This window comes from Bacillus rossius, chromosome 1 (assembly GCF_032445375.1).
Source record: "Bacillus rossius redtenbacheri isolate Brsri chromosome 1, Brsri_v3, whole genome shotgun sequence".
Taxonomy (NCBI): domain Eukaryota; kingdom Metazoa; phylum Arthropoda; class Insecta; order Phasmatodea; family Bacillidae; genus Bacillus; species Bacillus rossius.
The window spans coordinates 68,539,996-68,566,648 of NC_086330.1; the positions used below are offsets into that span (position 1 = coordinate 68,539,996).

Here is a 26,653-nt window from a genome sequence, read left to right on the forward strand (position 1 = left end):
GGCTCGATGATGAAAGTAACCCTGAGGTTGGTGTTAAAACGGAAGACACCAGAGATCATAATATTTATTATAAACGTGCAAGGAAGATGGTGTCAGAAGAGATTGATTACACATTATGGAAAGATCCAAAAATATTGGTTGACCGGCTAAGACTGATGGTGGCATCTGTTCGTAGAGGAAACTACTCGCATATCGAGGAAGTATCGTCCATACTTAAAGAACTCCGGAACGCTGGCTACATATAATAATCATTTGATTAACTGTCATGTGTGTACTAATGAAAAATAAAATGAATTATCTATATTTTAAAAAAGTATGATTTATTTCTTGTATCCTGATTTCCAAATAAGCCTGTGTTTCCGCTACTGTATGTGTGATCATTCCGTTTCCTGTGTGTACTGTGTGTACGTTCCGTTTCCTGTGTGTACGTTCCGTTTTCCTGTGTGTACATTTCGTTTTCCTGTTTGTACATTTCGTTTTCCTGTTTGTACATTTCGTTTTCCTGTTTGTACATTTCGTTTTCCTGTTTGTACATTTCGTTTTCCTGTTTGTACATTTCGTTTTCCTGTTTGTACATTTTGTTTTCCTGTGTGTACATTTCGTTTTCCTGTTTGTACATTTCGTTTTCCTGTTGGTACATTTCATTTTCCTGTTTGTACTTTTCGTTTTCCTGTGTGTAAATTCCGTTTTCCTGTGTGTACATTACGTTTTCCTGTGTGTACTGTGTGTACATTGCGTGTTGGAGCCGAGTAGACTTGTATCCATGTAGCTTCTTAGACATGTAGTTTCGTAGCCATGCGGTCTTTTAGTCATGCAGTCTCTCAGCCATGTTTAACTCGGAACCAGCTAGATCCTTTTAGACTCGTAGCCTTGTAGCCTCGTTGTCTCAGACTCGTAGCATTGTGGCCCAATAGCATTGGAGCTGTTGAAAGAAAAGGTAGTTGGAGCATTTGGAGCTGTTGGAGCCATTTGGAGGCTGTTGGAGCATTTGGAGGCTGTTGGAGCATTTGGAGCTGCTGGAGCATTTGGAGCTAAGAAGTAGTCGTTGCACGTCTATGCATAGCTAAATGTTTATAAGTTTGCTGGCTTTCGCAAGTGATTCTGTAGTAGGATAGAAATTGTGTAATACATATTATGTTTGTAAACGACTTTGTGGTGTTTTATTTCTCGAACCTTACGCTTTTCTGGTATTTAAATTAAATTTATTTTAGCTTCGTCCAGGATCGTGCCAAGGACCTTAGACGACCTAATTAATCAGTATATTGTTTGCAAATTTATTTAATGAATTTTTAACTTTTTCCTGAATTTTTAGTTTAATTATTACGAAAATTCCGAGATGATGGTTTTGATGTCGGATAGGATGATGGTAGTAGAGGATTTAAAGTCTCTTTAAGAATGTTGAACATGGTTTATTGAAATTATTACTTTTTTTTCATAAAATTAAACATTATTGCATCGTTCGGGTATCGAACCAAGGACTGGAGTGGATCGAATCAATATGTAAGTTAATGAGTGATTTTTTTGATGAATTTTGGATTTTTTCCTGCTTTTCTAGCTACATTATTACATGATTTCAAGATGGCGGCCGAATTTCAAGATGGCGGGGGGCAACTCCATAATAAATGATTACTGCACTGTAGCGGGTTATAATAAAATTAACCAGATGGAAATGTACTCTATAATACAAGTACACGCACAAGATGGTATACTCCAGCATGTGGTCGCTCCTGGTAGCATGTACTGAACATAAAATGTCGTATCCATGATGGTCGACAAGGACAAAGTCAAATTTCAAAGTCAAGGTCAAATTTCAAGGTCAAGGTCAAATTTCAAGGTCAAGGTCAAATTTCAAGGTCATGGTTAAAGTTCAAGGTCAAGGTCAAATATCAAGGTCAGGGTCCAATTTCAAGGTCAGGGTCAAATTTCAAGGTCAAGGTCATGTTTCAAGGTCAAGGTCATATTTCAAGGTCAGGGTCAAATTTAATGTCAAGGTCAAATTTCAAAGTCAAGGTCAAATTTCAAGGTCAATGTTCAATGTCAACAGTTGAGGACAAAAGTATTGTGACCAGATAATTATACTACATGGTATCGGCACACTCTAGCAGACGAAAACAAGATGGTCTCCAGCGGATGGAGACAAGATGGTGGACATGATGTCATACCAGTTGATGATATATACCTTGGTACTGGTGGTGGTAGATCAGTCTAGGTAGCTTTCATGGAGGAAGTATCGACCGTTTACTCTCGCCGGGAATCGAACCAAGGACGTACATCGATATAATCAAACATTATATTTATTGTCAATTTATTTAATGAATTTTGGAATTTTTTTCATTAAAATCGGATAATAAATAAAGATTTTCAAGATGGCGTCCAAATTTCAAGATGGCGGACATGATGTCATACTTCCTGATGGTATATGTGTATTGACATAAGTGGTGGGGGTCATTCTGCCAGCAGCCACCATTGAGGAAGGATCGGTCGCCATTTTTATTATTTTTTGCCTCTGTCGGGTTCGAACCGAGGACTCCGAGCTCCGTGTCGTAAAAGTAATTTTTTATTAATAATTTATTAAATTTTATTATTTAATTTTTTTTATAAATTTTAAAAAAAAATTCGTTAAAATCGGATAATAAATAAAAAAGTTAAAGATGGCGACCGTAACGAAAAATGCAACGGTGACGTCATCATTCAAAATGGCGGATAATACATCACCGGAATCTTCTAGAACACACAATTACGTCATCTAAATTGGCGGATCCAAGATGGCGGATCCAAAATGGCCGCCGTGATCTACTTGTCCCGTTACGTTATGTCCCGTTACACTGTGTCCCGTAACGCTTATCCAATATGGCCGCCGTGATGTCACAATCCAAGATGGCCGCCATGACGTCAGAATCCAAGATGGCGGACACCGGCTCCCGGCTCCACACCCTGAACCCTGTTCCAGTACCGGCTATTATATACTACTTATAGGCCCCGGCGAAATTCCAGAACTCACGGGAGCGGCCGGGGCCAGTCGCGTCATCTGAGCCGTCCCGACGGCAGAAATATCTCGAAAACAGGTGTCGGCGGCTCGCGTAACTCTGCAGCTGGCAGGTTTCGGATGTCAAACTAACAGCGCCGCGTGGGGAGCTCTGAGTTCTGGAGGGAGGGGATGAGGCGATCAAGGTAAGCACAGCACATCTCATGTTACGGCGGCATGTGATGCAGCCCAGCTAGCTCTGCACCTGCGCGTGACGTGGCCTTGCTAACGTTCGTAACAATATCAAATATTGTAGAAGACATAGGTAACTCAGGCCTGTTCACACGGGCGAAGCACTAGACGGGCTACTACAGCGAAATTCAAACTTAGGCCATGGAAGTAATAAGTAATACCTACGTGACTTAGGCACAAAATTTATTTTTTTTCCTGATTTCTGAAAAAAGCTTATCTTGTACTGAAAATAATGCTATTATGTATTTTTCGAATTACTCCAAAGTTCTGAAAATGTATCCATACTTCAAAATTATGTGTGTAAGATAAATAGCAATTCAAGTGAAATAAAAACTTAAATATATTATGAACACAACATTGTTTACTCCAACTACGTATAACTATGTATAGCTCATACGGATGCCGGCAGGATCACTGAACATCACTTGTCTCGTGGATATTCTAAGACTTAACTAAATTAACCTACTACAATACTTGTTAATATTCAGACAGCACTGAATCATTTTTAACACAAGTTAATATTGTGTGTACTGCAGAACGAGAAGGAAAAAATAATAATAATAATCTGCCAATCAAGTCACGATGCATGTAATTTTCTACGGTTGTTACCAAAGAAGAAATATATTTTGAGTGGAACGTTTTTCGAATATTTCTCCGTGTCTCGAGTTGGTTTGCGCTGGTTTTAATGTTCAGTTTAATTGATATTCAGCTTACTTGGTACGGGATGTAGTCCACTAGACAGCTTTAGATGGTGACCGTGATAGCGGACAGCGTATTGAGGGATGTCATGTCACTCACCTGAAAAGAAACAAAAATACAACTTATGTACTGATCACAAAACAACCCATACGAAAACAATACACGTACATCAAAAACAAAAACTACAAGGGGTGCTTCACGATATGACAGAACGCTGAATCACGGAACATCCACGCCTCTGCTACTCATCCAGTGGAAACAAAAGGCTTACACACAGTTCAGTGCCGCATATCCATGAATGCTTTTTAACATCTCCTCGACAGCCTACAGCGAAGTCGTCAGAGACAGAAGCACACAACAAAGCAAATGAGTAATATTGAAAAAATATCGGCGATAGACTATATTGAATAAAAAATAACCCCATCTGTGCACGGAGGGATGTCAGCAAACCATGAAATGAAAAACATAATTAGGATTACCGTACGAAAATGAAAATTTAAAAATAAATAAAATTTTAAATAAATATTCCATATTTCTGAATGTGATTGTAAAGTAATAATATAGGTAGTTACTATAATATATTAAACAACACAAACTAATTAAAAGAAATGCGCATTCAGATCAGTATACTACAACTCGCCTTACCCCATATAAATATAAATAAAAAAAGCTTTGTTCAATAAAAACAAATATTTCTTTGAACACGGTGAAAATTTATACTTGCTACAACAAAATATGTTGTTACCTTCACCAATTTCCATTTGTTACATTTCTGAGATCGTACGTCCAACAAAATGTACAGTTGAGTTGAAATCATTTCGTTAGTCAACAAATAACATTTCATGGACATATAATTGAATTTAACTAAGTATTTATTTAGTTAAATAAATAATTGTTACTTTGTCGCAGCAAAAAAAACTTTTGGCGTATTTTTGTTTGTTCGACAGATTTTTACGTGACGTACAGGCCTCAAGCATGCCGCCAAAAACGCGGGGCCGCTAGGGCGACACTGGCTTGGGCATCACACGCGTCTTCGCCTCTACGCGCTACGCTCTAACTGGCGTGCAGCCTTCCTTACTAGTAGGTGACGGGTCTCTACGTGACTTCAAGCGGCATCCCTAAAATTTTCCATGATGGAAGATGGAGCGGAATGGTCCCTCCATGCACCTCATCTTACCCACAACACTGTGTACAAAAAGTTTTCGCATTTCAAAATGCCCGTGAAAACAACTGTTTAAGCCAGTACATTTGGTGATAAGTACACGCTGGAATCAAGACCTTGAAATGAAACCACCATAGAAATGTTTACGGTAATGAAACACTTTTACTGAGTGTTGGACACTCAGAGCTGTGCACATCGCAAGTGCGAGAGAGCACGGCGCTATCACTACGCCAGCGAGTCAGCTAACACAGTCTTGCCTCACCAGCAGCCTGCTGCAACATCACTCACGGTTAACACAATACACCCGTCCATACCGGGGCAACGGAACATGTCATCAAGTTTATTTTATATTTTATTGTGTGCATTTGTTGCTCTTTCAATTAAAACTTTACATTTTATATAGTTTTATCAATGTATTACTACATATTAACGTAACACTTATTAATTTTCATAAAACCAGCATTCCAGACAATTCATTCAAGGTGCTTCTTTTTTGGTTGTGATTTTTGAACAATGTTTTATAAGTAAAAATGCTGCACGTAGGCACAAAGTAGACTAGTAGCACTCGCGCACAAACTAAATTTTGTGGGAGCCTTTTATTTCCTGTAAAACAGGGGTGTATTTGATTACAGGACGTAAAATAAATAAAATAAGTAATTCGTGAGCAGCGAGCAAGGTGTTCAAGTTGTTCGAAGTTCGCTATGATCGTGAGGTCTCGTGGCTTTTAGTCACCGTGCGTGTCCGTGGGGCTTAAAGCAACAGCAAGAAGAACAGAACGAACTCTCTCTCGCCCGCCTGAAAGCTGGGACATGGGAGTCCGACAGCTGCGCTGGGGACAGGGATGTAGCCAGGGGTCCGAACCCCTCCCTTCCGAGGATTTTCCTATGAAGGCAATGAGAAAATTATAGCAATAGGTTACAGAAAACTTTATCTGGAAGGATTATTGTACTACTTATAGTTGGCTACACCAGATCAATTTCCTCCCTCATCCAGTCCAACATTCCTCATGCACATAAGCGGCAGGGATTGTGTTCATACACGCGTTAGTTGTGAGCATGTCTTTCATAGAAACTTGACATGCGTGTTTCATGTATTAAATGACAATTATATGTATGTAGATATGACTTGTTTTATCTGAAAGTCAAATGATTAAAGAAAAAAAGTATTAATTAAATTAAATCAAAACCAAAATATAATGTTCAGTTTTTTCTAAAGCTAAATCAATACTTTATCAAGTTTGCTGGTTTGCACGATGCTAGTCATTTCATGTAGTAAAAAAGGGGGAGGGTTAATAGATGCGATGCTCAATGGGGGTTCGGTGATTTTTCTTAGATATCTGTGTGTAAACGTTTGACTTCTAAACGTCTACTGTTCCCAGAGATTTTATTGTGACAATTTTCTTCTAAAACTCAAATTAAAAATAAACTTACTCATAAAAAAAAATATTTTAAAGGTTAAACTGGACCATGGCTACGGCCGTGCTGGGGAACGATTCTGAACATAACCACCGTAAAGGGGAACTTAAAGGCATTTCGAAGTTTTATTATATCAGGGTTGTCTGAAAAGTACCCGACCTCAACATGAAGATGGCATCACTCTTCAACAAAAATTGGGCAATATGTTCGCGCATGCTTTGAAATGTGTTCTCTGAAATTTCATCCATTTTGGACGTGCATTTGTTTTTTTAACAATCTTTTGCGACTAAAATCTGCCAACGGGGAATCAACTCCAAAAAAATTATAAAAAACAGCCTGGAAAGTGGTGGCGACTTGAAAAAGGAAAAACATGACAGGGGCATACTGCGCATTATTATTTGACAAGCTGAAGGAAGAAATTGCAGAAAAAGGTGACATTTGCGGAAACAGAATGTGTTTCACCAAAACCATGCACCACTTCACACCTCAGCGGTTGCCACGACAACAATATACGAATTGCAGTTTGAACTGCTTGACCACCCGCCTTACTCGCCAGATTTAAACCCAATGTACATATTTTTGTTCCCTAGGCTTAAAGTTCCTAAAGGTTGCGCTCTGAGGACAGAGATTTTTGTCGAATGAGGGGTCATCACCTTCTTAAACAACCATTTTGCAGAGACTCAGGCGAACGATTGTTAAAAATCAACTGTGCGTCAAAAATCGCTGAAATTTCAGAGAGTATATTACAAAGCATGCGCAAACACATTCCCCAATTATTTTTGACGAGTGCTGCCATCTTCATGTTGAGGTCGGAAACTTTTCAATGTTCATACAACCCTCGTAAAAGTCAAAACTATAATGCGTGAAAACTAATAGTTGATAATAGTCCGTTTCATTTCTGAGTCGGCTCATCTATTTAGAGATGGAAATATCTACAAATTGCCACTTTGCCACGTTCGTCTCTTTTCGTAATCTGTAAACACAATTTTTATTTCAAATGTTTTATACCAAAGGGTAATTTTATATATGATAAACAAAATTATCAAACAAAATACGAAACAGATATACTATTGACAGACTAGAATATGTCAGTAGGAACAATTTTTTACGGTATTATTTTTAAGGTCATTTCGTTTTTAAAATATGAGAATTCGTTGCTATTGTTTTTATTTTTATAAATAAAATTTTCTCATAAAGGTAGGGTGTTTTTCAATAAATATTAGACTAATTTAGTCCTATACATACTAATTTCATCAAAATAGTGCCATAAAAATTAATTTTTTCTAATCCATTTTTACATGATAAATTTTGATACAAACTTCATGCCAACATAATTAAAAACTCATTTTAAGTTTACATTAAAATTTTATATTTTGTATTTAAGAAATGTTCTGCTTAAACACTGATTGATTTAATGATTTTAGTTACATTTCGGTGTTTTATTGTGTATTACTTGCATTTCGGTGTTATATGGTGAATTGTCATGCTTTTCGGTGTTATTTCGGTTTTATCGCAATCCATAATATCACCTTGTCCCTAATCATTGGTGTATTCTCCGGCGCTCACGGCGCAGAGCGGTTACATTCTGCCGGCAAATGCTGCCCTCGTCGGGCTGAACTCGGCTGCATCCCGAGTACACCGAACCACGTGTTCATCGTGTCCTTGTGAATAGCTGGTAGCCGACTGTGCGGAATATTAGTATCAATTGTATGCAAAATTAAAATAATTAATAAAAAAACAGAAATTTTCACATGCACTTCAAACAAAAGTCGCTGAATTTATTTTACTCGAAAATATTTAAGTTTTATGGTTTCTGTTTTAATCAATTAATTCTAATCATATTACGAACATTTTTTTTAAATAATGAGAAATATTTTATAGCCAATTGTTGAACGGTTATTTAAGCCATTTCAAAGAAAAATAATAATTGAATGAGAGAAATGCTGTTTTTTGTTCTTCAAAATGAAGTATTTTTATTTGTTTTCGATTGTAAAAATTACTCAAATTCTTTTGGTAAAAGTTTGAAAATAACAATCATTTTCCCCCTTACAAGTTGGTTATAACAATAGACACGATTGATAAAAAAAAACTCAAAACACACATTTAGCCTACATAAAAATGTTTATCCTTCAAAAAACCTTAAATGTTTCAATTACTACAGGTACTTCAAATAAGTTTGTTAAAAAGGCTAGCAATATAAAATAACACTAACTATAGATCCCTGCTCTACTGCAGCCAAAACCAAATAAATGTCAGAAGAAAACACTTGTTCGCCTTAAGTTCGATCTTGTAACCCTTGCCCATACAAGGTTGGCTACGAAAACCTCCCTACAAAATCAAACTGTGGACCAATACTTAACTCAACTTGAAGTAAAACCCGGATCTGCCACACCATGATATAAATAGCAATGACCGAACGATAAAGAGAGAAAAAAACTTTCAGGTATGCGCATTGTCAACCGACGTCAAATAAATGTTGAAGCATTACGTGTGTACGTTGCTGCCAGCTCGCGAATGGTCACATCGCATCGTGTGATCCGTCTCTCGTCTTCCTTCCCCTCTTTCCCCCGACCGTTATTGATTGGCACACGCGGCATGCACGAGCGGGCAGTCATTGGCGTTCACAGGCGCAATTTACCACTCGCGCCAACAGTCGTCACAAAAAAAAAATTGCTTTATAACGTCCAAGTACTGGCTGCCGTAGAATCTCCAATTAAACCAGATTGAGTTACGAAGAGCGCGTAGGGAGAATAAAAAAAAATCACTGATTAATTTCCGAGTTTCTAAACCTCTCGAAACAAATACACAATAATTACAGTTTTGAATCCAACCGCTATGTGTAAAGCTAAAAAAAAATCGTGAACTTAGGCGTGCAAAAAATTCGTCTCAAATATTTTAAAACACTATGACACCAAGTACATGTATGTATATTTATTTTTGTTACAGGGAACTAAATAAGTCTCTAAATATTTCCAACAAATTTAATCTGACCTGGTACATACATAGGTTATAACAGCAAAATTTTCACATGGAAAAAATTCTTTCAAATTATGTTCGTTTTGGAAAAATTTGCACTTTCATAGCAGCTCACTCTTATCTAAACCGTGCTTCAAATATGCTATTTGATAATTGTTTTCTTCATTTAAATATTAACTGATATTAGTTCCTTACACAATCATATCAAACTTATTAATAACATAAAATGAAAATATATCGTAAGATTTGTGTTCCATAAACTTAATCTTTCCTAGTAACGAAATACATTTATTATTTAGAAATCAAAAACCAGAGATAACATAATACGTGTGACATTTAGACTGCAACCTTTGATTTGGTGAATAACAAAATATATAGTTAACATAAAAACAAAGACATGGCGCAGCGTTCGTATTGATTGTGATAGAAACCCATCAAGTGGTAAATGTCATCGACGCCATGTATGTTCTAAAAATTCTATTTGCTAATTCATTATAAATAAACCCGAAGAAAACATAATAGCAGAAAGTATGTTCACTAGTTTCAGCATTGAAAATTATTTACCGGTAGCTGCTAATGGTTAAATGTTAAAAATATATTAATGTGCAAATATTTTTCAATTTATTTGTTACATTAACCGTTTTTCAATCGTTTAAAAACAAACCTCGTGCTACACTGCCTCTCTTGAATTTCAACACAACTGGACGTAACGCGCATGATTTGTCCGGTCAAATTTCCCATGCATGCTGGGTGCATTTTGTTGCATAGTAATTTTCACCCTCAACGCACCTAAAGAAGCATAACTTTAAAAGATAAAGGAATGACTACGTCGTAGGATTATGAACACAGGCGTGAATATGGATATGCGTGACCTCTAGGACAGACTCGGTGCTTATATAGAGATTCAAAATGATTCACATCCTCAGAGTTGCGGTCGAGCCATATCTGGCCTCATCACTTCTTCTCAAGAGCGTATGGCCTTAGCAATCATGACCACAGAGATCTTTTTTATTCCGTTTAAAATATCCTCTCGTGGATACTGGAGTAAAAGAAAACACGCTGAACATGGTAATTTAATTCTATGCCATTTGAAAACCAAAACAGAATAAAACATTGCATTAGCAGTTCTTGGCTACACGAGAAAAACAAGTGAAACGGTACTTCCACGGCAAACCCTAGAATACTCTGAAAGAACTTCGTGACTCTCCAGGTCTATGGTAATTTTCACCGATAAAAGAAAATTTATGCGCTACTTTGTAACACCGCCCTCCCAGCTGAACTACGACGGTGACGAAGCAATGAAGTAAATACGAGAATAAGGATAACAATGTTATGAACTTATTTTAATTATTTTAAGGTCTTAGATCAAGTTGTGTCAACATTAGTAATTTTTTTACGGCATGCTGTATTCAGAATACTCGACTAGGTAAGGTTTAATTTAAACGTATAATGACTTCGTATTTCATTGGTATTGAAAGCCTTTCGTGAAATTGGGGTTAAAACGGAGCTAATTTACAGTAACGAATAGTTATTAATGTAGAATTTAGTAACATTTGTGAGATGAACTTGTGAGCACGGCAATGATAAAACTTGGTTTAAGCGCTATTGTAGAATGATTGAAGTTTTTTTTTATAGTTTTCGTGGCTCTCGATTTTTTTTAAAATCTGAAAATGGAAATATAAATTTTGTTGAAGGCACTGTACGACTGATATGTTTGGTCTGATATTAACTGCGTGTGTGCATGTATTGTTTTCTTGTTTCCAACCATATTTATTTTACTGTAATCGTTCTTCAACCAACTAAGCAAATTTGGTTTTGCTATTTGTTACGGACCTCCAACGTTGTTTTATCTAATTTTGCTTTGAGTTCCGACGAATACCACAAACTATAGACAGCCCCAACATAATATAAAATAGCAGACATTCAAGCACATCACACAATAATACAAACCAATTGGCGAAATGAACATGGCGCCTTACTGTTGCTGCAAAAAAAAAAACAGTATCGCGATGTTGACAAATCAAGTCATTCTTGTAACAAAGCACACGACTGGGTGGACACAGATTTGATGGTCTCAAGTTGCGAGAAAACCGATAAAGCATGTAGAATACCAGTGGCGCTTTATCAGAGGTTTCGATATGGACTATGTAGAGAATTACTGAGGTACGTATACACAGGTGAAAACGTAATCCTGTAAATTATAGTGTGTTTTTTTTTAATGGAAAAGGGGGAAAGGGGGGAAGGAGGTGTTTGTGACAAAAAGCTACTCGCTAATGGGATTGAGAAAAATTGGGGGAACAAAACAAAAGCTAAACATGGGAGAGGCGAAGTGCAGAAGAGCAGAGAGAGATGAATCCACGGAGCGTGCTGAAAGAAGCAGAAGGCCGTGAAGAAGACGAGATAGCAGCAGCGGCCCCGGCGAGCCGCTTGCAGACTTGCACTTGACGGCTGATAGTGATAGCAGCGCAACTCGACACTCACTCCCCCGCTCCGTCGCCAGGGGCGCTCCGGGCGCCGACTGCGCCCATAGCAGCCGCGGTCAGGAGCCAATCACTGCCCAGTGATTCGAGGCCCGAGAGGAGACACAGAGGAAAAGCTGCCATGCAGCTTTCAGTCAAAGTGCGCGGCTCTCTTCCATGCCGAAGAAACGGTGATAATCCCAATTAAGTTAACATATTTATTCAAATAAGGATTTCACGAAAACACACACTGAGTGGCCTATGCGGATGTGACCTTGGCTCTACGAAGTCTCGTCGGCAAACGAGGTCAGGAAACTTGAGGGACGAATCGGCTACGCGATTTTAAAAAAGAACCATGGGAGCATTTTGCCCGCTGACGCATTTGAGTCCCTGAGCAACCCCGAGTGCCGAACTCTGTGAAACGCAACACTAGATCTAATTTTCCTTATTAGAATTCTGTCTCTGTGCTGGTGAAATAAGGAATTATATTATTAAATAAAATTATTAAATATTCTCTTACTACCTAAACAGTTTATTCTTATATTTCCTTCACCGGTAAAGTCTAAACATATTAAAAAACAAAACTACAACGAACAAATAACTTAAGTTTTATTATAAGACTCAGAATGAAATTAAATATATATTATACTCTGAAGTTAATATTTTTATTTTGCTTCTTAATACATTAAAAACACACTAATATTGGCCGTCTTTCCCAAAGTGAAATGCCGTAACAGTATACAAGTATTTGGAATATTTAAATTTATAACCACTAATAGATATTATAATGTATTCGAATATTCACACTGGAACACACATTCAAAAATGAAAAGTCACTGAACGCCTATTAGGCAGTTCATAGGAGAAGCGAAACCAAAAACCACTGTATCTGTATTCACTGATGTGCGATTGCATTAAGATGATTTCAGCACACAAATAAGAAAGCATGAAGCCAACTGGAGACTTCTTACAACAGCCGATGAACCAAGTACGTATAGTGAGGACCTAAAGTCTCGCAAGCTGGGATCCAAAGTTCGATGTAAAAATGTTGTCCGGCACGGACGGGCAGAGCGCAATACGTAGCAGGCGGAGCCTACGGAACCAAATAGTGCCGGCTCCCCACGGCCTGGTTACACATCAACTGTTACAAAAACATCGTAATGACGTCTGTGAGTGTATCTACGTATTGTTCGCTACGCAATTCATGGTTAACATATTCTGAACGTGTTTAGGACTCTAAGAAAAATTCCGCGTACAAGGAAATCGCTCTTATCTCCTTGGCCGCGCCCCACTTTGTCCCGCATAATACACAACAGTTCTCCCTGCATATCCACTGATGTACCTTCCCCTAACAGCAGTCGAGGGGATTCGCTCGGCGTGGCCGACAGCGCTTGTCCGCTCAATAGGTCAGACGTGGAATTCCCCAAGATGGTCGCCCACCAAAACAGATCAGAGATGATCCTATCCGGTGAAGGTTGCCGCTAAATCATTTCCCCCCCCAGTCGCCGAGTGCAAGCTATAGGAAGATGCCAAAAGCGCTCAACTCTCGCTTAACAACCCCCCCCCCCCTTCTCATCTTAAAGTGTATTGATCTCTGCGGGTCGTCTTTCACGGCCTCTGGCCACTTATCCGCTCCTCGAGCCGGCTTCTGCACCGCGGTGTTGCCAAAGCTAACAAGATACGGCTATTTACGTCCGCTCACGGCGAGTGACGAAAATGGCAGTTCTTGAAGAGGCAACAAAAACCAATCTTTTCTGCTTCCGGGATATTTCTGGACCGCGCCGAGAAACGAACTTCTGCTACCGATCACAAGCTTTGCAATGTTGTTGCCAGCTCTCTGGCTTTCTCTGCGGCAAGTTATTACCTCCCAGAAACACACGAACAGTGCAACAAGTGTTTTTGTGTGTTCATAATTGTCTTTAGGCCTACTTGAATTTATTTTATTTAACCAACGACTTTAACGCACATGTACGCACTTTATGCTGATACAAGCATAAATATATTAAAAATATTAAAAGGCAGGTAAACAAAACATGTTAAAACGCAGTCTAATAACTTACACTTTTCTTAAATGGTTTTGTTCTCCTGGGACTATTTAATAATGGTTATTTCCACAGAGAAATTTTTATGTTTTTTTAACTCTAAATTATTTCCTAAGATCTTTGATAAACACATTTTTTTTGCGGAAACATTTTTATTTATAGAGCGGAAAACATATTTGCTTTGAGAATTATCACGACGTTTGTTTAAATAAATGTTTAAAAGGTGAATAATTATTTAAGTAAACCGTTGATTTAAGTTATATCTCTTTAGACACGTTGAGAGTAAAATTTTAGTAAGAACGGAAACGCAAAGAAGTGCATGCACACCATGGCCGAAGTAAAAAAAGATAAAGTATTAAGCGCGTGCGCGTTTCTAGTATGCCTACGTGCTAAGCCATCTAGTTAGCCGAAATGTATGTAGCTGTGACGTACCAAACTTATCAGTGTGCCAAATCTTTTTGATAGAAAAATTATTCTGGAATACATTTTATATACTTTAATCGTAACAAAATACATTAATCGCAAATTTAAAGATACGCCATATTACTGAGATTTTATAGTTGATAACCCATTAAATTCGGATGATTATTTTACAGTAACGGTTAAGTACGTGATTTAAGAGTTTCTCGCCATTAACGTTTTATACAAATATACAGTTTTATTTCGTTTTAAACCTCCAAAACAAAAGGAATTTCACAGTCTTCATAATATTTATAAACCAACATCTGCCCCCCCCCCCCCAAAAAAAATTCCCTTTTAAAATAAATTATGGTTTTTTTGGTAAAATTTCGCACAAATGACGTTCAAATAAGAAGGATTTTGCCGCCTACGTCTGATTAAGGAAAAAAGAAAATTATCACTATCTACATAAGTTTTCGCAAATTGACGAATAAAATCAAATTAAAATTACTGGTTTGTAAACATTTGTTTAGAAAAACCGGATGATCAATGTCAACATGCAATTTCGAAAAATCACCCGCCACTTATAGCTGAATTTTGGTACCTCTTGATGAAATTTTGCACACATGACAAACATTACTGTACGCATATAATTTTTAAAAAAAGTAGGGAAGATCACGGTCTACATATGATTTCGAAAAACCACACTATCTTACAATATCCAAGTCTTAAAAAATATTTTGATAATTCTATATGAAATTTTTCACACCTGACATTCAAAGCAAGACAAATAAATACTACCTACATCTGATTAAAAAAATATTTCCATCCTCCACCCACCAGTAGTTTAAATTTCTGAAATAAAACATTACATTGTTTTTGATTAATCATCTAAATCAGCGGTTCCCAAACGGTGGGTCGCGACCCACTGGTGGGCCGCGGAAGGGTTACAGGTGGGTCGCGACTCGATCCTTAAACTATCAGAAACCATCGGGAAAGATGAGAAAAATCTAAAACAAATCTAATTGTGTGCAAACGCATATCTATTTTAAATAAATAACTGTTTTGCTACAATGTGCTTATATTTTGTCAACCATTATCAAATCAGAACACAAATTGTTTATCAATAATCAATCGGTATCTTAAAAAAAGCACATATATGTATATATATTTGCAGTATTTAATGGTAAATTATATATAAGTACATAAGGAAGGGATACGATACAAATAAGGATTTTTTACTCCATCATGGACTGATAGACCGTGGAGGTATTCCTACATATAAGGAAAGGTGGGTCGCCAGTTGAAAAAGTTTGGGAACCACTGATCTAAATCATCATGTATAAAGCGCGGTAAATGCAAGTAACTTCACCTCTAATAACTCTGTATCCACTGTATTGTAAAAAAAAAAAGGGGGGGGGGGGTTGTCTGTAAAGTTAGTTTACAGACGATAATTTTACGTGATAACGTCATAAGAAAACATTGATGAAAAATTGCATACTTTTTAATTTTCAAATATCATTTACAGTTTATGCAAATTTAATTCAAATGATTTGTTTAAATATAATCACGAACAATTAGTTAAAAAGCCCACCTTAACCTGTTTGATATTACAGAAATTTTTTTCGTGGTTGTCCGGTTCATGCACGCTCGGCTCAGTCGGAACGTGACAATTTTTCGTGCGTGCAGCCGGCGTTCGTCGATTTATAAGACGTTATCACGTCAAAAAAAATTCTGTTACAGTAATTATGTAACATTTTGATAGTTTTTGTAGCACATAAGTACCTACAAGCACAGTTATTTTAACTACCTAAGTAATCGAAACGCGCAGCCAGAAGTTACCTCAGCTATGCAATCCACGATGACACGCCACGCGGTGCCGGGCGCTGGCTGACAGATGATGCAGCCCGTCAACGCGCGGCAGTTACCTGCACGCCGCCTGCTGCGGCGGACACGACGCATTCATCGCTATGCCCCTCGCGGACGTTGACTGGCGCGGGATCTGCGATTGAAACGATCTAATTGCAACGCGTCCTGGCTGAGCGATCGGGCGTGGTTCCTTCACGTGACGCGCGCTGGCCCGGTCGACGACGCGCCGACTCTCCGCGAGCCAACCTCGGCTGTCGTCCAGTGTAAGCAAGTCACGGCTACATGGATGCAAGGTTCCGCTTGATTACACAGCACGCGTGAGCTATCCAGATCTCAGCTTTTACGGCTCTATGGAGCCGTAATCCACAAACGCACAAGTTACGAGGAAATAATTCTACAAGTTGCAAATACTTCATTGTTAACTTATACAAGAAACGAGTTTTTTTTTTTTTTAAATTTTACTATCCTAAACTTTTTATAATAAGAAAACTACAATGTTTATAATTTTCAGTTTAAATTTACGATGAACACGCTGATTACCAATTTTCCCGTTATCTTCATAAATTTACATATCCTAAGTTTACTTAATATCTGTTCATTAACTCATACAAATATATCTGAGTACTAACAAAACCTTTACATCATACACAACAGTTCGAAAGCTTCTCGTATTCTTGCTGTTTTGTTACAGATCGCATCACCGACTATTTGCCACATCAAATATCTGACAGAGATTAAGTTAACCTCTTTCAAGACCACAGTTTCTTTCTCTTCCCCCCCCCCCCCCCCCCCACGCAAAGTGACTTCCTCGTTTCCACTAAAAACTAAATCTCGTGCAACTTCGCGGTAGAATATATATGTGATAATTCGCACATGTTCTCAATCTTAAAGAACTATAAATGTTAACCTGACTCAACTAACATTTTACACTTATAAATGATTGGAAAAAATTTGCTGATTCATTTCGAGAAATTCCAATAACCATACCTCTCTACTGCTTCTACTATATGACTAACAGCTAATCTGTAGGACTCTGGGCGAATGACATACCCTCAGCTAAGGAAGTATCTAATCACAGGCTACCCAATGGAGACTGTTCACAAGTCAGCAGGCAATGAGCATATTGCATTTCCCCCCGAGTATGCGGAGGTTTGTGGAGTTCTTCCTATACGTGGCTTAACTCACGAATTTTTCCGGTCACCGGTCTCTATGCAATATTCGTGGCGACCAACTAGACGTGCGTGCGAAAAAAACAAACATACCCTCGCAGGGACAAAAAAAAACAGAATGAAAATATTTGAAACTAAAAAGTTATGGTTAGTTTCCGTCTGCGATCAGACTGAGCGATATCCCGTGTGGCGGTGCAGAGGACACGTGAAGTGAACGCTGCGATAAGTGGTCGTCGATGCTCGTAGCGGCCCGGACAGCTCGTCAGTTACGGCCAGTAACACGCTCGTCAGTTACGGCCAGTAAATATGTCTTCACGTCCGTGACGAAAACGACAGGTGGTGGTTCTGCTACACCGTTAATAATTGCAGCCAATTTACGGAATCTACAACCAAGAATGCACAGAAAATAAACTAACCGCCGCACCGCCACTCCCGAGTTTTATGTTCCGCTGTAAGCATTGCCGTGGAAGCAAGGAAAATGTTTCTGCCGTACATTTTACCAATACGGAAGACTTTCTAATAACCCGAGATAATTCTTGTGAAATAATGTTTAAGGAAGTTAACTTTCTGCCCATAAAATTGTGACTATAAAAATTAATTTACGAATAAACCTGAATTATTAATAACCAGAGTTCTTCTTGAATTTAATGTGAAAAATTTTACTGTGATATTGCTGAACAATTGACATGGATCAATGCTGAGTTTTACGCGTTTATTTAATGGTTAATAAAATGCTTCGTACTAAACTTTTCATTATTATTTCTCAGCTCACTGGCAGTTACTAATAACGCATATGACCAATTTTTGAATGTCATGTGTCACGATAGTTTGAAAATTTTTAATATCGACTTTGAAATAATGGCTTAGCGTGCAGTTAAGCTGGTAACAGTTCGGATATTTAAAAATTCTCATTGAAAGTGCGACATTCAGAATTAAGTTTTTTTTTTTAATCTGAAGTTTAAAATTATGTAGGTCTGAGAAAAATCAGTATTGTTTCGTTCATTTAATATGAGTATCGGCGTGTGGTTTGTTTCTGCGTATTAACTACGAGGAAAACATGTCAGAGCACATCAGGGTCGTAAACGCAGTGAAGTCGGACGTTTTAGGCAAAATATTTTCCACCAGATCCATACAATATTTACCACGTTTCTATAGAAACTTATGATCGGGCGGAGGCTGTTTACAAGAATGACTTCGTATGCCTTGCAGCTATCATCGCAACTGTCGAATAAACGTAACACGATAGACTAAAATGCATTCACTTGAGATTATACTAAATCTAAATCTCAAAACCATTTATTTCAAATAATCTGGATCGAGGACTGATCTATATCAAGTTGTGCATTGCAAAACAAACGCATTAAGCCTAACAGAGAGCTGACCGTTAAATTTCCAACGACTAGATTGGTTCTCTTCTATAGCAAAACAATATTAGCTGAAAGTGCAAGTGTTAGTTATGTCCCTGAAAAACATATATAAATCTTGTTTTTACTTTATTCTCGAAAATTTACAGACCCCAAATTTATACCGATGTGGGATCTATCGTTCGGGTGTATACCATTTGTCCGAGTGTCCACTTCTCCGAACTTTAAATCGTTCTCGATGTTGTCAGGACTCGCAAATAACTACTTGGCAGTTTTTAAACTGACACTATTTGCCACGCTTGCGACTTAAATTGCTTTGTGAGGCGGGTTCAAGAAAAAAAAATTTCATACTCGTAAACAAGAAACAATGGAAAACGCCGCATGAATGCACAGGTATAGTGATGAAAATTAAAAAAATTCGATATCTCCTAAAGTATTTGCAATTTATCTCCGCCGGGTTTAATGAAAAGAGGAAGTTAAAGAGCATAGAATAAGAGTATTTTCGGATTAAATTTTTTTAGTACTGCTGTTAGTACTGCTGGGATTAACATTATGAATATATAAAACAACGGAATTATTTATCTGAAGTTTAAATATAGTTCTGACTTGTCTTAGTTTAGCGCGTACAAAGGCTCTTCTAAAATACTTACGTGACTTCTTATTCCTAGCTTGTCAAGTCTACTTGACGATCGTGTAAACAAGCGAACAACTCATTCTTAAAGGCACGCAAACGAAGTCGCGGGCGCAGCTACTTGTAAAAATATTTGTAGTGCATTATCGAAATGCACTTAATTTTAATAGTGTGTTTGAGATGAAAACATTTGAAATATACCTACACTAGACAGTTGACACTAGTTATTTTATCCTCAAAGTGACAAACTCTAATTAAATTAAAAAAAAAAAAAACACATAAAGCAAAAAATACTACTGTGAGCACAGCCTTGACATTCCATTTATTCTAGACCATGATGTCATTACGTGAATTCCTCAACATTTATGTTATTTGTCTACGCTTTTTTTTTCGTTTTGGGAAGAGAGTAAGCGGGTAGGATGTGATCAGAGCGTGAATGTGCAGTGGGATTACACATTGTTCAGAGTATTTTTTTTTTGTTTGACGTGTCGCGCAACTGTGCCCCCGGCTTTATCTTCGCCCGCGGCGGGAAATGACGAGGGCAGCCGCCTCTCCAACCCCCCCCCCCCCTTTTTTTTGGAGCACTCCACTGCAGAATTTATTTAAGAAAGAAGAATAGAGAGTTTGCCTGTCTCGAACTTTGTCGAACACGGATCTGGCGGACTTTAACCAAAAATATCTCCGCCTACATTTCGAATGTTAATTTTAACATTGTTTCCTGTTGATTGTGTACGCTTCTCGTTTAATTAAAAGGGTGGTTTAATAATTTATTTTAATCAATGTAATATTTAAAATTTGCATGCAGTTATCAATGAATTTTCTAGCTTTCAAAGACGATGGACACAAATATAGCGTATTGTTCAGCTAAGCTTTAAGTTACAATACATATGACCGGAGCTGATGCGAAAACCTCAGTCGGTTTCGGGAAAAAGTGGTACCTACAGGTACTGCAGGTACTGCATGTATTGCAGTTACAGCAGTACTGCTATACTAACTCGCAACTGTCATGTTTCGACAGCGGAAGCGTGTTTGGCTGCGCGGTAGCACGAAGAACGCGGTTCTGGAGGTGATGAGTTTGATCCCGGGGGTGTTTCACTTTAACTCCAGACAATCTCTCGTCAGGTACTGTCGTTGCAGTCACCAATGATACAAATCAAATTAGTTAAGTCGAAAAACATTCAAAATTTAAAATTTAAACATAAAGAAGTAGCGTAGCCAAGACTTACCTAACATTAGTGACTTTCTATCATTAGACATATAAACGGTGTAGTGGTGCAACGCGGTGAAGTGCACTACGTTTTATGGAAAAAATTGTGTACATGTAAGTTTTCTGCTTATTCTATGCATATAAGCCAAAATATGGACAGTATACAACATACAAGCACCCTATCCAGAGATTTACTTGTGACCGCGTGGGCGTTCCATTCGAATTCCCCCCCCCCCCCCCCCAACTACGAATCATACAGATTTGCGCCTCTGCTGTCAGCGATGTGTTAAATTACACCTACTTTGCTTTGTTATTTCACAGCATAATTGTTTTTTTACATGTCTGAGTGGAAGAGAAATACACCTACATCAGGAAAGATACAGCTGCCACCTATTCTGTGTAATATACATGTTTACAGTGAACGTACAAAAAAACATTTTTGAATGAAACGAATTTCGCCAAGCTTTTGCGCAGATTTTGCTGCTTATTTCAATGCACACATTTTAATTACCTTTTTTAATTCTGTTTAAGAGCTGAAGCATTATTTTTATGTATATTGTTCCGGGTTATGAATAACCTAGAAAGCTATGTAAATACTTATTTTTATAACTGTACTTGTGCCAATCTCTAATATAATATTAAGTGAGCATTCATATCTACAAAAATTCATATTTATCCCAATAACCGATAAGAACAAACGAAATTAAACTTCCCACGTTATTTCCTTAGACTACACCAGTTACGACTCCCCAGAAGCATGAACAGCTACGCGAGGCAAAGAAGTGATGGTCTTGGCACAGAACGTGACGTCAGTTTGAATGAAGCTGCGTGTGTGTCACTGAAGGAAAACCCAGTCCTGGTGTGTATGCCGCTCGCGTATAACGCGTGCTGCGCGAGTTGCCTACCCACCGACCAGCAGGACTGCTCTTGTCACGCTTGCGTGGCGAAGTCAGAGGTCAGGGCTTCAATGACCGACCCCGCAGGAGCCAGTCAGCACAACCGGGTCTTGCGCGTCGCGCTACACGTGGTCTATACTTCTATACTTCTAATATTACTTCTTTGATAATTATATACTTTCATAAAAATGATGGTGCTTCCCATTGTATTTTATGCATAATTAGTATTGTTTTATATTTTCTAGTTTTTTAGTGTTTTACCACACAATATTTCTTCACTTGATCACCGTCCCCGCTTTAGTTTATTTTAGAATCCAGTGGCAATTGAAAAACGCGGTTTTGCAGGATAATCAAGAAACATTACTAGTGCTCATAAATATCATTGTACACAGTAGTTTTAGAAGTGAGAATACTTTGCTGAGGGGTATACAATTTTCGAGCGTTACGAAAATTCCGATCGCATGAAGAGAATAAGTTAAGAACGTTGTGGGAAAACCGGCAGAGTAGAGTGCGCCACTCCAATACATGCACTAGCAGTCGAATGGGAAGACGGCAATATTAGCGGGAGGGGGGAGAAACGATACGTAGCGTAGCATGCTATATGCTAGTTGTTACGGCTGGAATGGGAGACAGCAGGGGAGGGTTAGAAATGACGCAGCAGTGATGCTACAGAGGTTTCGTAAAGCTGCTTGTGTTTGTGTCTACTTCTCAGTTTTCGTAACGACTAGCATATTTCTTTTATATTTTATTAAACGTATCTACAGTTTATTTACTCGCGTGGAAAATAGTTATTGATTTGTGCAATTCACTTTAAACGTATCATTCATTTTTATGTTAATAGTGTGATTGTAAATGTAAAAAAAAATACGTATAGACTTAAGAGGTTACCTTTGTAAGTGTAATTTATTTTTGGTATGAGAACTCTGTAATTTGAAATATTGGGCGCCAAAAAGCGCAATTGAACGGATGCGATAGATAGTACATGGCGCTGAAAAATGCCATTTTTTTTTTTTCAATTTTAGATCATACCCATAAGCATAGCAAGTTAGCTGAAAAAAACTTAGTGCTAAGCACAGCGTCTGCAATTTTTTTAAACAGTAACAAATCGTTTCGCTAGTAACGATGACTTTTAGTTATCTGCACACGCGATGTTCGAGTCTAGCCTTTGGCGTACCTCTAAATAAATGTTCATTACTCATCAAGTCGGTAACAATGGTTCTGCGGGCCCGCCACGGTTGCCGTTAGCAACGGGAATGCGTAACTCCCTACTCACTTTTTATCTGGAAATAAATTGCTGCAATAAATACGGATATTCGCCGCTCACAATTAGGATTACGGCAACTTTATGGAAGAGGAGGGGAAACAAAGCCTTTTGTAAAAAGTTTCACATACAATTTTTTTTCCCCCAACAGACGAATTCTACAACTGGCAGGTAGGTACTGGCGTATTATTTTGAAAGTATGCATTTAATGTTCACCCATAAATGAGTTTAAGTGCACATACATTTTTATCTCCTGTCATGGAGCTTTTAAACTGCATTCAAACCGTACAAAGTATGAACACTTAATGGCCAGGCTTCTTGGTGCACGGTTTTAGTTTTGACAGCCACGTGACACGTGGATGCAACCATGCCAAACCTTTCTCCACTAAAATGAACACTTTTTAGCTCGACCCTGCACAAATCATTGTTGCCCGTAACTTAATAAAATTAACCTCCCGAATGTCTAGTATGTTATTACTTACAGTCAAGTCGGTCATTTATTAATGTGTTGAATATTTTTGAACACTTAGACTCAACCGTTTACCATCTTCCCTGTCCACCACTGGCTTCAACCTACCTATTCCAACTGGATAAGTAATGGGACGATTATATCAGATCTTTAAAAATGGTGGTATTAGATTTCGGGCTGAAAGAAATCTCATAATACCAGTTTTTTTTTAAAGTTAGTTTTGCTAAAGTGCGCTATAGAAGCGATTAAGTGTTCAGATTAGTTAAAATGTTGTTTTTTTAAGGAACAGCAGTTTACAGTTATAACGTTTTGTTATTTGAACAGAGTTAAAAACCATAGCCAATGAGACGCTGTACTACGAGGGACATTTTTTCAAACTAAATCTGTTTGGCCATTTTAAAAAAATGAACACGTGAGAAAAAAATTGTATTGACAGTTTTAGTTTACTACATATATACTTCACATTGTCACATAAATGCCATTCATTTCCAAGCACTTTTCGTAACGCTGCACCGGTTTCTTTAAACCCTATGCATAGAAGTTGGAAATTAAACTAGTTGACAATAGTAATTTCGTAATGTTTGCTGTAATTTTTGAACCAAGTTTCATGAAATCCACCAAAATGCCACCCTTTTCGTTCCAAAACACGGTAGCCAAAAATTTTCGACTCGTGTACGGAGATTGCTTAAACGTTTTCCGGACATGTTTACTAAACACATTGTGTATTTTAAGTCTGTGATGCCAAGGCTTCCCGTTTCATTCCCAGGCGGCGAACTTCTAAGCAGCGGAGTTAAATAATCTGATGCAGCTTTATTTAAAGTTCTAGGAACTGAATGGCGATTATGTGAAAATGTGACGTCGATGTGTAATAAACTAAAAGTTTCAATAAAAAACTTTTTCTCAATATTCTATTTTTTTTATGATGAAGCGTACTAATTTTTAAAATATCCCTAGTATTTGTTTGTTGTGGAGGAGGATATCCACAGCCTGGCGCGATGGACCACGAGACTGGGCCCGCTCGCTCCGACAAGACAGCGCGTCCTTGCTGATGCAGTGGTCGCAGGGCCTCGCTTCACCCCGCGGCCACGTGTCTCAGAACACGGCATGGGTGTTGCTTTGTGAGGGGTCCCTCGCTTCAAGGAGTCCACGCTAACATCCTCAAATATAAAAATCTAATGTACAAAAACGTATTTCAACTTATTCCTCCAGAGAGACAATTGTCTGTTTAATATACGTCCATATTTATAAAATGCGTTTTCTTACAGGGGATTATCGACGAAAGATAGTTCCGCATTTAACTCAAACAATGAGAAACTACTTACTGCAATAAAGAAACATGAACACTTTAAAATAACTCATCTACGTAAAAAATAATTTATTTCCATCATTACAGTGAATTGTGGACTATTTTGGCACAATACATTTTTGCTGTAAATCCATTTCCACACAATCTCAAACTTACTTATTGGAAACTCATTTGTATCTATCGATGATCGATGATCCGGGAGAGAAAGCAACTTGAAGACAATCCCCTTCCCCCGTTCACTCTACCCTCGACAAAACTAAATAGAAGGCTCCATCCCACGCGCCTCCAATGCGTCCGTTTCTACATCACGACGTTCGTATTCAAATGCTAATTTGAAAATTTCCGCGTCAGCAACGAAACATAGCGAACACTCAAGTTAGGGCTGATAAATACACATCGAAAGTTTGAGCACTTAGCTTGGCCAAGGGCCAATTCAATGTAAGTTTTACACAATAATCAATTTGTGATCATCAGACGTACTTTTCAAGAACATTATCAACACTTTAATCGACAGTCCGAACAGAAACGCGCCAAATCCGAGTCGACGGGGGCCACAACTAAGTCACGCCAGGGCCGACAACCTGCGCGCGGGGTCGACCATCACGGTCAAAATCCGGGACAAAGCACGGATGCGTGTGCGAGCAAACAACGTTTATATATGCTCAGCATGTATCACTCCCTAGAGCAGGGAACCATCCCATGCATTTCACTGCGGTGATTTCGGGGGAAATGGAAAACCGAAATCAGGATGGGTAGACCGGGATTCGTACCTGGGCAATCTGGTATTAAAAAGTCCACTATTACCAATCCGATACCTAGTCGTTTTTCTAAATTTAAATAAAATTTGGCTCTTAAGCCTTGTTCTTGAGGCGTGTGGCGTGGCAAACAAGAGCACTAGCCACACTGAGGCCTGTTGTCCGTCGAATCACAGGGCCTCCATGTCTAAGTCCGAGCACTCAGACACATCCCTGGAGAGGGCATGCCACACCAAGCAATGAGTCTGGGTCCCACGGCTCGAGGCGCGACACTTTGGACCGGGCTCGCCCAGTCACGCACCGTGGGAACAAACACTCTGATTGGCCCGTTTCAGAGTTCATCTGGCGCACGAAACTTGCTCTGAAGTTTAGATCTCACCGAAAAAAAAAACCTTTTGAACTGACAATTACATCCAACACAGTTGCCGGGTTCGGGAAACTTAGAAATAAGCCTATATTTCATTATTCTTCACACCGATATGCCAATGAAAATATTATTCTGTTTCCTTTCCTTTCACATATACATGTTTTACAAACAACGTGGAATAAAATACACCATTTAATACTCTCTGCTAATTCCTTATTGGCAAATGGCTCTATGATCAAGACGTGTGGTAATATTTCGCTATTATTTATCCACACGTATACAGGCTAGACACGCACACGAATAGCATAAGCTGCATCGTCACAATACATTATGATGTTCCCAAATAGTAAGTATGTGTCCTTTACCGACATAGCCTTAACTTAAGGATTGAGAAACTAGCCGTGAAAGGATAATTTTTTTCGGCGCTTACACGATGGAGAGTATAATCATTTGTTGGCGTAAAGATTTCTCACATTTAATTTTCAGGCAATTTTCAATATTTATACATTTAAGTTGATCATTTTAGAGCAATATATAATAAGAGTTTGTAAGAGCAGTTCAGAAGAGGCTGAATCGACAACTCTGTACGGATCCTTACAGCTATTCACAAGTCAGCAAAAATGGCTGTCATTTTTAAGATGCAATGTTTAAGGATTATTTAGATTAAAGTGTCATTTGTGGAAGTAATATCCATACACAGTAATGCTTCCTATATTTTTTTGTTACGTTCCATTTGAAACCCACGAATTCACTTTAAAGCCTTGCGAGTTATAGCAGCTAATAATAATAATAATAATAATAATATATCGAGCTAACATTTACTTTTTTTATAAAAAAAATGAGGAAAAGTCATTCAGTTAATGTTGAAGTTTCTGCACAAGTATTTTTTTGTTTTTGAATTGCCAAAAGTAGATTTTTAAGAAAAAAAATTCAAGCGTTTGCAGGAGTATTTGACTAACCACATCATGGTCAAAACACGAGAAATAAGTT

At 38.1% G+C, this 26,653-nt stretch overlaps 1 protein-coding gene across 4 annotated transcripts in view; it reads right to left on the minus strand.

The window, feature by feature from the left end:
- Positions 1 to 26,653, minus strand: part of LOC134537311 (RNA-binding protein Musashi homolog 2) — a 511,410-nt gene that overhangs the window by 292,140 nt on the left and 192,617 nt on the right. Inside the window, exon 2 of one of the 4 annotated variants that reach the window (XM_063377631.1) lies at positions 3,932 to 4,015. The exons of the other annotated variants lie outside the window; for them this stretch is intronic. The gene's annotated coding sequence lies outside the window, so the exon portion shown is untranslated. The remainder of the gene's footprint in view (positions 1 to 3,931; positions 4,016 to 26,653) is intronic. 4 annotated transcript variants of the gene reach the window in all.